The following is a 9129-nucleotide window of genomic DNA, read 5'->3' as shown; positions in this document are numbered from 1 at the left end:
GTTGACTTGTTTGAACTCTCGTTTTTAAGTAATGTCAAAACATTAATCTATAGTTACGAAACTACTTCCTCTCCCCTCATTTCTTTACGTTACTTTTTGACACATTTTTCAATACTCATTTAAAGTATAATTACATAATACATTTTTAAAATTTTTTGTTCTGAATAAAAATTTGATATATAAATTTTTATTAAAAATTTTTTTTTTTGAAAAACGATTATGAAACTATATTTTTTAGGAGCATCAAAATACGTGCAAACAGTGAACGTAAACAACCTAGAGGGACGGAGGTAGCACTTTCTGTTATTCAAAGCTTTAGACCGGAGAAGATATCAGACAGCCACCAACCCTGCAATCATCTTTACTCTTTAGAAGCTAGAATGATAAACGTGGGTGTTGAGATATTACAATGGAGGCTCTTTTCTCTTAATTTCCAACCCCTTATTATGAGATCTAAGACTCCTATATATAATATCCTATTAGTTCTAGAACCTTCCTTCTTTGTGGGCTTTGCCTTCTTGGGCTGGAGGCCCAACATTAGTCCCCCTCCAACATAGTACCAGATCTTTAGATGTGGATTGTCGGGCTTATCTTTGGAGGCGATGTCATTGGGCAGATGAAGCCTTGGGGCGTGATACCTAAGACCAGTGTGGAGCTGTTGAACCATTTTCCTAAAACTCTACTTAATAATTGTTTCGATAAATTTCACGGGATATCTGAACAACTAGGAAGTCAGAGCCACCCGGTGACACGTTGCAAGCTTTCGAGAACTTGAGAGTTGGAAGTAGATTGGAGCTTTGAAAGTCGCAACTAATAAGAATCCTCCTATGAGGCAAGGAGCTTCATAACCTTGGAAATCATGGACGACTAGAGCTTCGGACGTTTGAGGAGCCGATGAAGTAAAGAGGTAGAAGCGCTGAAGCGAAGAGGCGATTCGACCTTGAAGGTCAAGGAAGCTGTTGAAATAATGAACTAGAGCCGCTGAAGCAAAGATGCTGATCATTGAACCATTTTAGCGTCGACTTCCCGAGACAAATGTAGAAACATTTTCAAGCTTCATTCAGGTTTAGGGCTTCCAACATCTTCTAATAAAGGATTATTGGTGGGGACCTTGAGGCCTCCCGGAAGTATACAGATCTTTAGATGTGCTTTCCAATATAAAAGGAGTAATGTTCCAGCTGTTACAAAGATAAAAAATGTCATCGCCATGATGGAGAAGAGTACTCATGTCATCTTCACAAAGAGTCTAAAGATGTGATGAAGCCTCGAACTGAAGAGGCGGCGAAGATAACTCTTTCTGGATTTTATTTTTTCTTGATTTCTATTGAGGTCTCCACAGTGTGACTTGGTGAAGTGTTTATCCACTGTAATATCATCATCTAAGAGAGCTCTTAGAGTCCAAGAGTTGGGCGCTCCAAGAGTTGTAATTTGTATTGAAGGATACGTCAAAAACGTGACATTTAAGAATTTGTAATTTGTATTGAAGAATTGTAAGTTGTATTGAAGAATCGTAATTTGTAATTTGTGTTGGAGAATTGTAAGTTGTATTGAAGAATCGTAATTTGTAATTTGTATTGAAGAATTGTAATTTGTAATTTGTATTGAAGAATTGTAAGTTGTATTGAAGAATCATAATTTGTAATTTGTATTGAAGAATTGTAATTTGTGTTGAAGAATTGTAATTGGACGCTCAAAGAGCCATTAATGATGCTTCAAAAATTGGACGCTCAAAGAGCAATTAGTAATGCTTCGAGAGTTGTATTTAAGGACGCTTCGCAAGCAGGATGCCTTACAAGCGGGACTCCTCACAATCGAGACGCCTCACAGGCATGGCGTCTCACAGAGGAGCGCTTTAAATTTTTGGACGCTCAAAGAGCAATTGATAATGTTTCAAAAATTGGACGCTCAAAGAGCAATTAATAATGCTTCAAAAGTTGGACGCTCGAAGAGCAATTAATAATGTTTCAAAAATTGGACGCTCAAAGAGTTAGTGGAGAGAGCCGAATTACGAATTCGTGATTTTTGTAGTCCCATCGGGATATATGTTTGTTTCTTTTGGATCCAGATGGAATTCAGTTTCTGTATGCTTCAGGAGCCGATGGAGTGTGGAGTCAGATTATTGAACTTCTTGAAGGTTGTATTTGGTACCTTTTTTTTTTCAAAGGACTTCAACGCTTCACTGATTCCACAGCTCAGCGCTTACTTCTTCGAGTTAGATACATGATATTTTATTGTGAGTTTTAAGAAAATTCTAGGAGCTGGATTTAAGGATGCTTCACAAGCGGGGACGCTTCACAGAGAGACGCTTCACAGGTAGCACGCTTCACAGACGGGACGCTTCTCAAGCTGGATTTAACAACATTTTAGGCTCTGACTTTTAAGGACGCTTCATGAGCAAAATTTGAGGACGTTGATGAACTGCTTCTTTGAGTCTGGTACTTATTTCGGATGAATTCAATACTTCATTGGTTCAATAGTTCAGCGCCTCCTTTTCCGATCAGATCTGAGAACATCATCTCTCTGCTCAAACTCAATTGCAGCTCCTTATCTTATTCATCATATCATCAATTTAATATTTCTTGTGCAGCCTGAGAGTATTGAAGTACTGCTTCTACCGTGGTTTCACTTCAAGCAGCCTTCACTTCATGTATGTCCCTCTTTCAGATCTAATTTTCCTCATGTAGTCTCTATCAAACTTGGTGGCGTCGGATCTCTTAGCTTGGCAGCTCTTATATCACCCACCGTGGTAGCGCATAGATCAGCCATCGTAGTGGCGCCTAGCTCAACAACAATGACAAAAGTATCTGAAAACAGATCGCCAAACAACGTAGAGCATACAGGAACAGAGCTTCTTCATTGGAGATCTCAAATGTCTTCGTTGAGGTCTCGTTGGTGCTCTCTCCGGCGGCAGATTTCTTCATCCTTTCCTCCGGTAATGGCATCGTCGTGATCAGCGGCATTTTATCCAGCCAGCGGGGTCAGAAGCCGTCGGGCCTTCTTCCTCACTAACCTGCATCTCGTCGTTTTCATCAAACAAACGCCTGGAAAAGAAATTTGAAAGAGAAGTTTTGTTTGCAAGACATGGCTTCTCGGGAACAGGGAGCATCTCTCTCGTCGCCGGATCTGGCGGCGATTTGTAGAGCTCATCCTCGTTTCCGGTAGTAGCGTTCCGATCGGAGATATGAGTTTTTGTATGCTCCAAGAGCTGATGGAGTGAAGAGGCGAGACGCCTCATAAGCGAGACGCAACATAAGCGAAATGCCTCACAAGCGGGGCGCCTCACAGGCGAGACGCCTCACATAGGGGCACTTCAAAAATTGGACGCTCCAAGAGCTGTTGGAGCGAAGAGCCGATGAGCTGGTGAGCCGATGAACCATGAGAGGCGATAGAGCATTTGGGCAAATCGTTGAACCACCTAAGGCCTGTGCTAGATACTTTTCTGAAAATTTTAATGCTATCTCGGTTCAATGGCTCCACGCCTCCATTTTCGATCAGATCTAAAGAGATCAATTCTCTGCTCAAACTCGGTTATGGCTCCTCATCGAAGATTTCTTATGCTTTAACTCACACCTGGACAAATCGAGCTCTTACTTGCCTTTACTCCTTCTTTTCCGATTGTAATAGATCCACTTGATTTGGTTGATCTACCTTGCTCTTTATAAAAATTTTGTATGCATACATATAGTTATATCTTCCAACTGAATCTGAATATGCATGCTCGTTGTCCGAACTCGCTTGCGGCTCATCTTCGAAAAGCTCCGTATATTGTAATTCATGTGTGTGATTTGCCTTGAGAGATCTTCATTTTTGTTTCTGAAAATAGCTTTTGTTCACCTTTTCAATCGGAGCTTCCATCCTAGCCATCCTTGGTTGACTCGTATCTATATTTCTTGTGTGTATTGTTTATGTGTGTGGTTGGATGAAAAGAGCCCCCTCCTTCTAGCGCCAAATGTTGAGATATTACAATGGAGGCTCTTTTCTCTTAATTTCCAACCCCTTATTATGAGATCTAAGACTCCTATATATAATATCCTATTAGTTCTAGAACCTTCCTTCTTTGTGGGCTTTGCCTTCTTGGGCTGGAGGCCCAACAGTGGGATGACAAAAGAGATCATACAGCTCAATACTCAATGTAATGCAGGGTGCTTTATTTCTCCGAGCACGAGCATGACAATGTTACATCAATCAAACACTATAATCATCAACTTACCAATTATATGTGCAATCCGCACATATAATTAAGGCAAAATCAAAATATGATTTTATTAGTTTTAAACAGTATCTTAAAAATTCATGATTTAAAAAATCCCTAATTATTAATTTTTATCAATTTCTTGATTACACTCTGATTTCACTAAAAATCCCCGATAAATTTGTTTAGGCTAGATAGAGTGATAAGTAGGCAGGTAAAGAGCATGCAGGTGTGAGGAGGCTAGATGGAGATGATGACCGTTTGTGGCATATGCCTTGAAAAGCCCATCAAGGTAAAGCCCACAAGCTACAACACATGAGCAAGCAGTATAAATAACACAGGAGTAGATCGGGAAAAGGGGTTGGAAACTTGAGGCTACCTCCTCCTGTAACAAACTATGAGATATAATATATACACACAACATATTTACTCTTTTATGTCCAACATTTGGCGCTAGAAGGAGGGGGACTAATGTTGGGCCTCCAGCCCAAGACTGAAAAGCCCATCAAGGTAAAGCCCACAAGCTACAACACATGAGCAAGCAGTATAAATAACACAGGAGTAGATCGGGAAAAGGGGTTGGAAACTTGAGGCTACCTCCTCCTGTAACAAACTATGAGATATAATATATACACACAACATATTTACTCTTTTATGTCCAACATTTGGCGCTAGAAGGAGGGGCCTCTTCATCCAACCACACACATAAACGATACACACAAGAAAATATACATACAGAGCCAACCAAGCATGGCTCGGAGGAAAGCTCAGATTGAAAAAGGAGACTCACACACTTTTTATCTCTACAATGGAAAAGCAAATCGGAGCAGTAGATCGAACACCTGTAAGACAGCCTACAACAATATCATCGGAAAAAATGGAGGAAGATGAAGCTTTGAGATCTGAAAACAGATCGACGCCAAAAACACATGAGATCTGGACTATACGGTCGCCGGAGGTAAGTCGACAACGAGAACTTGATCCTCGGAGGTTGTTTGACGACAACACCATCCAACACGCTCAGAGATTCGGTGTGTGGACGCCGCCGTCGAACTCCGAAAATGACGATCTAGTACAACCGGAAAAGAAGGAATAAAGGCAAGATAGACTCGATTTTGAGAATGATATTGGAAGCAACAATGAAATCTCCGGTACGAATTAAAGCATAAGCAATCTTCGATGAGACGCCGCCAATGAGTTTGAGCAGAGATTTGATGTACTCAGATCTGATTGGAAAATGAGGCGTGGAGCCATTGAACCGATATAATATTGAAATTTTCAAAAAATTATCTAGCACGGCCCTCAAGTGGTTCAACGATTTGCCTCCATGCTTTATCGCCTCTCGTAGTTCATCGGCTCACCAGCTCACCAGCTCATCGGCCCGCCAGCTCATCAGCGTCCTTAAATCCAGCTCCTAGAACTTTCTTAGAACTCACAATGAAATATCATATATCTTACTCGAAGAAGGAAGCGCTGAGCCGTGGAGTTAGTGAAGCGCTGAAGTATTTTTCAAAAAAAGTATCAATTACAACCTCCAAGAGGTTCAACAATCTGGCTCCATACTCCATCAGCTCTTGGAGCATACAAAAATTGAATCCCAACGGGATCCAAAGGAAAAATACATATATCCCGATGGGATCGAATCCAAAAATCATCAATCTAGAATTCGTTCCTTCGCTCCATCAGCTCTTGGAGCATCCTTGAAAGTAAAAGGCATAGCCTCAAATAACTCCATATCGCCTCTTCGCTCCATCAGCTCTCGGAGCATCCTTGAGGCCCTGATATAGAGTGAAGGCTGCTTGGAACTGATATGGAGTGAAGGCTGCTTGGAGTGAATGTTCTCAGATCTGATCGAAAAAGGAGGCGTGGAGCCATTGAACCGAGATAGTATTGAAATTTTAAGAAAAGTATCTAAAACAGCCCTCAAGTGGTTCATCAGCTCACAAGCTCATCGCCTCTTCGCTCCATCAGCTCTTGGAGCATACAGAAATTTAAATCCTAGCGGGATTCAAGGGAAACAAACATATATCCCTATGAGAATCCAAAAAAAAAAAAAAAAAAACTTGAATCTAGAATTCGCCCCTTCACTCTATCAGCTCTTGGAGCATACAAAAATTTGAATCCCAACGGGATCTAAAGGAAACAAACATACATCCCTATGGGAATCCAAAAAACATGAATCTAGAATTCGCCTCTTTGCTCCATCAGCTCTTGGAGCATCCTTAAAAGTAAAAGGCATAGCCTCAAAATGACTCCATATTTCGTCTCTTCGCTCCATCAGCTCTTGGAGCATCCTTAAAAGTAAAAGGCATAGCCTCAAAACGACTGCATATTTCGCCTCTTCGCTCCATCAGCTCTCAGGGCATGCTTGAAAGTAAAAGGCATAGCCTCAAAATGACTCCATATTTCGCCTCTTCGCTCCATCAGCTCTTGGAGCATCATTAAAAGTAAAAGGCATAGCCTCAAAATGACTGCATATTTCGCCTCTTCGCTCCATCAGCTCTCAGGGCATGCTTGAAAGTAAAAGGCATAGCCTCAAAATGACTCCGTATTTCGCCTCTTCGCTCCATCAACTCGGAGCATCCTTGAAAGTAAAAGGCATAGCCTCAAAATGGCTCCAATCGGCTCTTTGCTCCAACAGCTCTTGCAGTGTCCAATTTTTGAAGTGCCCCTCTATGAGGCACCCCGCTTGTGAGGCGTCTCGCTTGTGAAGCGTCTCGCTGGTGAAGCGCCCTTAAATACAGCTCTTGGAGCGTCCTTAATTGCTCTTTGAGCGTCCAATTCATGAAGCATTCTCAATTGCTCATTGAGCGTCCGAGCATTCTTAATTGCTCTTTGAGCTACCAATTTTTAAAGTGCCCCTCTGTGAAGCGCTTTTAAATCTCTCTTAGATGATGATATTACAGTGGATAAACACCTCACCAGGTAACACTTTGGAGGCCTCAAGGTCCCCACCGATATTCCTTTATGAGAAGATGTTGGAAGCCCAAAAAAAAACTGAAACTTGAAGATTTTTATACATTTGTCTCGAGAAGAGGACGCTAAAGTGCCTCAACAACACGCATCTTCACTTCAGCGGCTCGGCTTCATTATTTCTCCGGCCTCTAAAGTATTTTAAGTTCTAGTTGTCCTTGACCTTCAAGGTCAAATCGCCTCTTCGCTTCAGCGGCTCTGCCTCCTTACTTCATCGGCTCCTCCGACGTTCGAAGCTCTAGTCATCCATGACTTTCAAAGCTAGCAAGCTCCTTGCCTCATAGGAGGATGCCTATTAGTTGCTTTTTGAAGAGTTCGAGTAGAGAGATGATATTTTCAAATCTGATCGAAAAGGGAGGCACTGAAATATTGAACCGATGAACCAAGTGGCTCTGTTGTCTGCCTCCTCACTACATCGCTTCACTAACTAGGCGAGCATCCTTTAAATGGCAGGCAAAACCCTACAACGGATCCCAAGTATCACGCCCCCTCACTACATCGCTCCACCAGCTCGGTGAGCGTCCCTGAAATGGCAAGCAAAGCCCTACAACTGATCTCAGGCATCATGCCTCCTCACTACATCGCTTCACTAGCTCGACGAACGTCCTTTAAATGACATGCAAAACCTTACAACAGGTCTCAGGTATCACGCCCCAAAGCTTCATCTGCCTAAACACATCATCTCCAATGTAAGCCCGCTTCGCGGGCAAACAAGTATGTGAATCAAGGTAATCTCTACAAGATGACCTCTTATTCATGCTGAAATCGATCATCAAACCTAAAAGCCTGAAGTAACAACATCGATATCATCACCGAAACGGTTCTCCAAGCTCACAGCTAACAGCCCCTCTGCTTCACTGCAAAGATGGTTCCCTGAGCTAAGCTCACAGCCCCTCTACTTCACTCGGCAGTTTATTCTTTTAGCCATTATGTTCTTTCAGCAATTATCACCATCATCAGATTGGCTTCGATTGTTTGGTAGAAAGCAACTAGAGAGGAAAGAGACTCTTTGTCCGCAGGAATCTCATCAACCTTCACGACAAGTTCCAGCTCCTCAACTTCTATGCTTCAATCTCTTCCCCAGTTTAGTACAAGTTTTTCTACAAGTCAACAGTCCTCGCCACAACGGTCACCATCAACCTCACCACCTCATGCACCTCCTTACAGGAATGTCACACCGCCTCCACGCCACAATAAACTTGTCAAGCAACAAAAGTCACATGCGATAAAGATGCTTTCCAAAATAATCCAATCCACATCTAAAGATCTGGAACTACTTTTGAGGGGGACTAATGTTGGGCCTCCAGCCCAAGACTGAAAAGCCCATCAAGATAAAGCCCACAAGCTACAACACATGAGCAAGCAGTATAAATAACACAGGAGTAGATCGGGAAAAGGGGTTGAAAACTTGAGGCTACCTCCTCCTGTAACAAACTATGAGATATAATATATACACACAACATATTTACTCTTTTATGTCCAACAGTGGGATAGATTAAAATGGGGGTGGTTTGTGACAATGAAGTTGCACGATTCATCGTTCATTTATTCTTGGACATGGCCCTTAACCAGCCAGCCACTCTATTATTTCTTTGCCTCTTAACACATCACCCTCGCTTCTCCATCATTGTTTTCTAGATTTTCACCACCGCCCCTCCTTTTTAGGCTTTCAAGTCTGAGGCTTTCAGCAATTACCAACTCACTATCAACCACGCACAAACACGTAGATGACAGACCCTCCTTTTGTACGGATGCATCCATCCTCGTCTTCACGCCGCTAATTCAACAAATTCATCGTTTAACGCGGATCTAAAGAGGAAGTATGGTAGTATTCAGATTTCTGAATACAATCTCGACTAGACCTCAATATTTATCGACATATATATTTTTCTTAAACTTTAACTTGTAACTAAAAATTATGCTCACATTGACCATCTACATTTTTTATATTAGAGATGGAGGGA

Source organism: Daucus carota, chromosome 4, assembly GCF_001625215.2.
Source record: "Daucus carota subsp. sativus chromosome 4, DH1 v3.0, whole genome shotgun sequence".
Classification (NCBI taxonomy): domain Eukaryota; kingdom Viridiplantae; phylum Streptophyta; class Magnoliopsida; order Apiales; family Apiaceae; genus Daucus; species Daucus carota.
The sequence above is the reverse complement of the archived record's forward strand: the minus strand, read 5'-3'. Positions refer to the sequence as shown.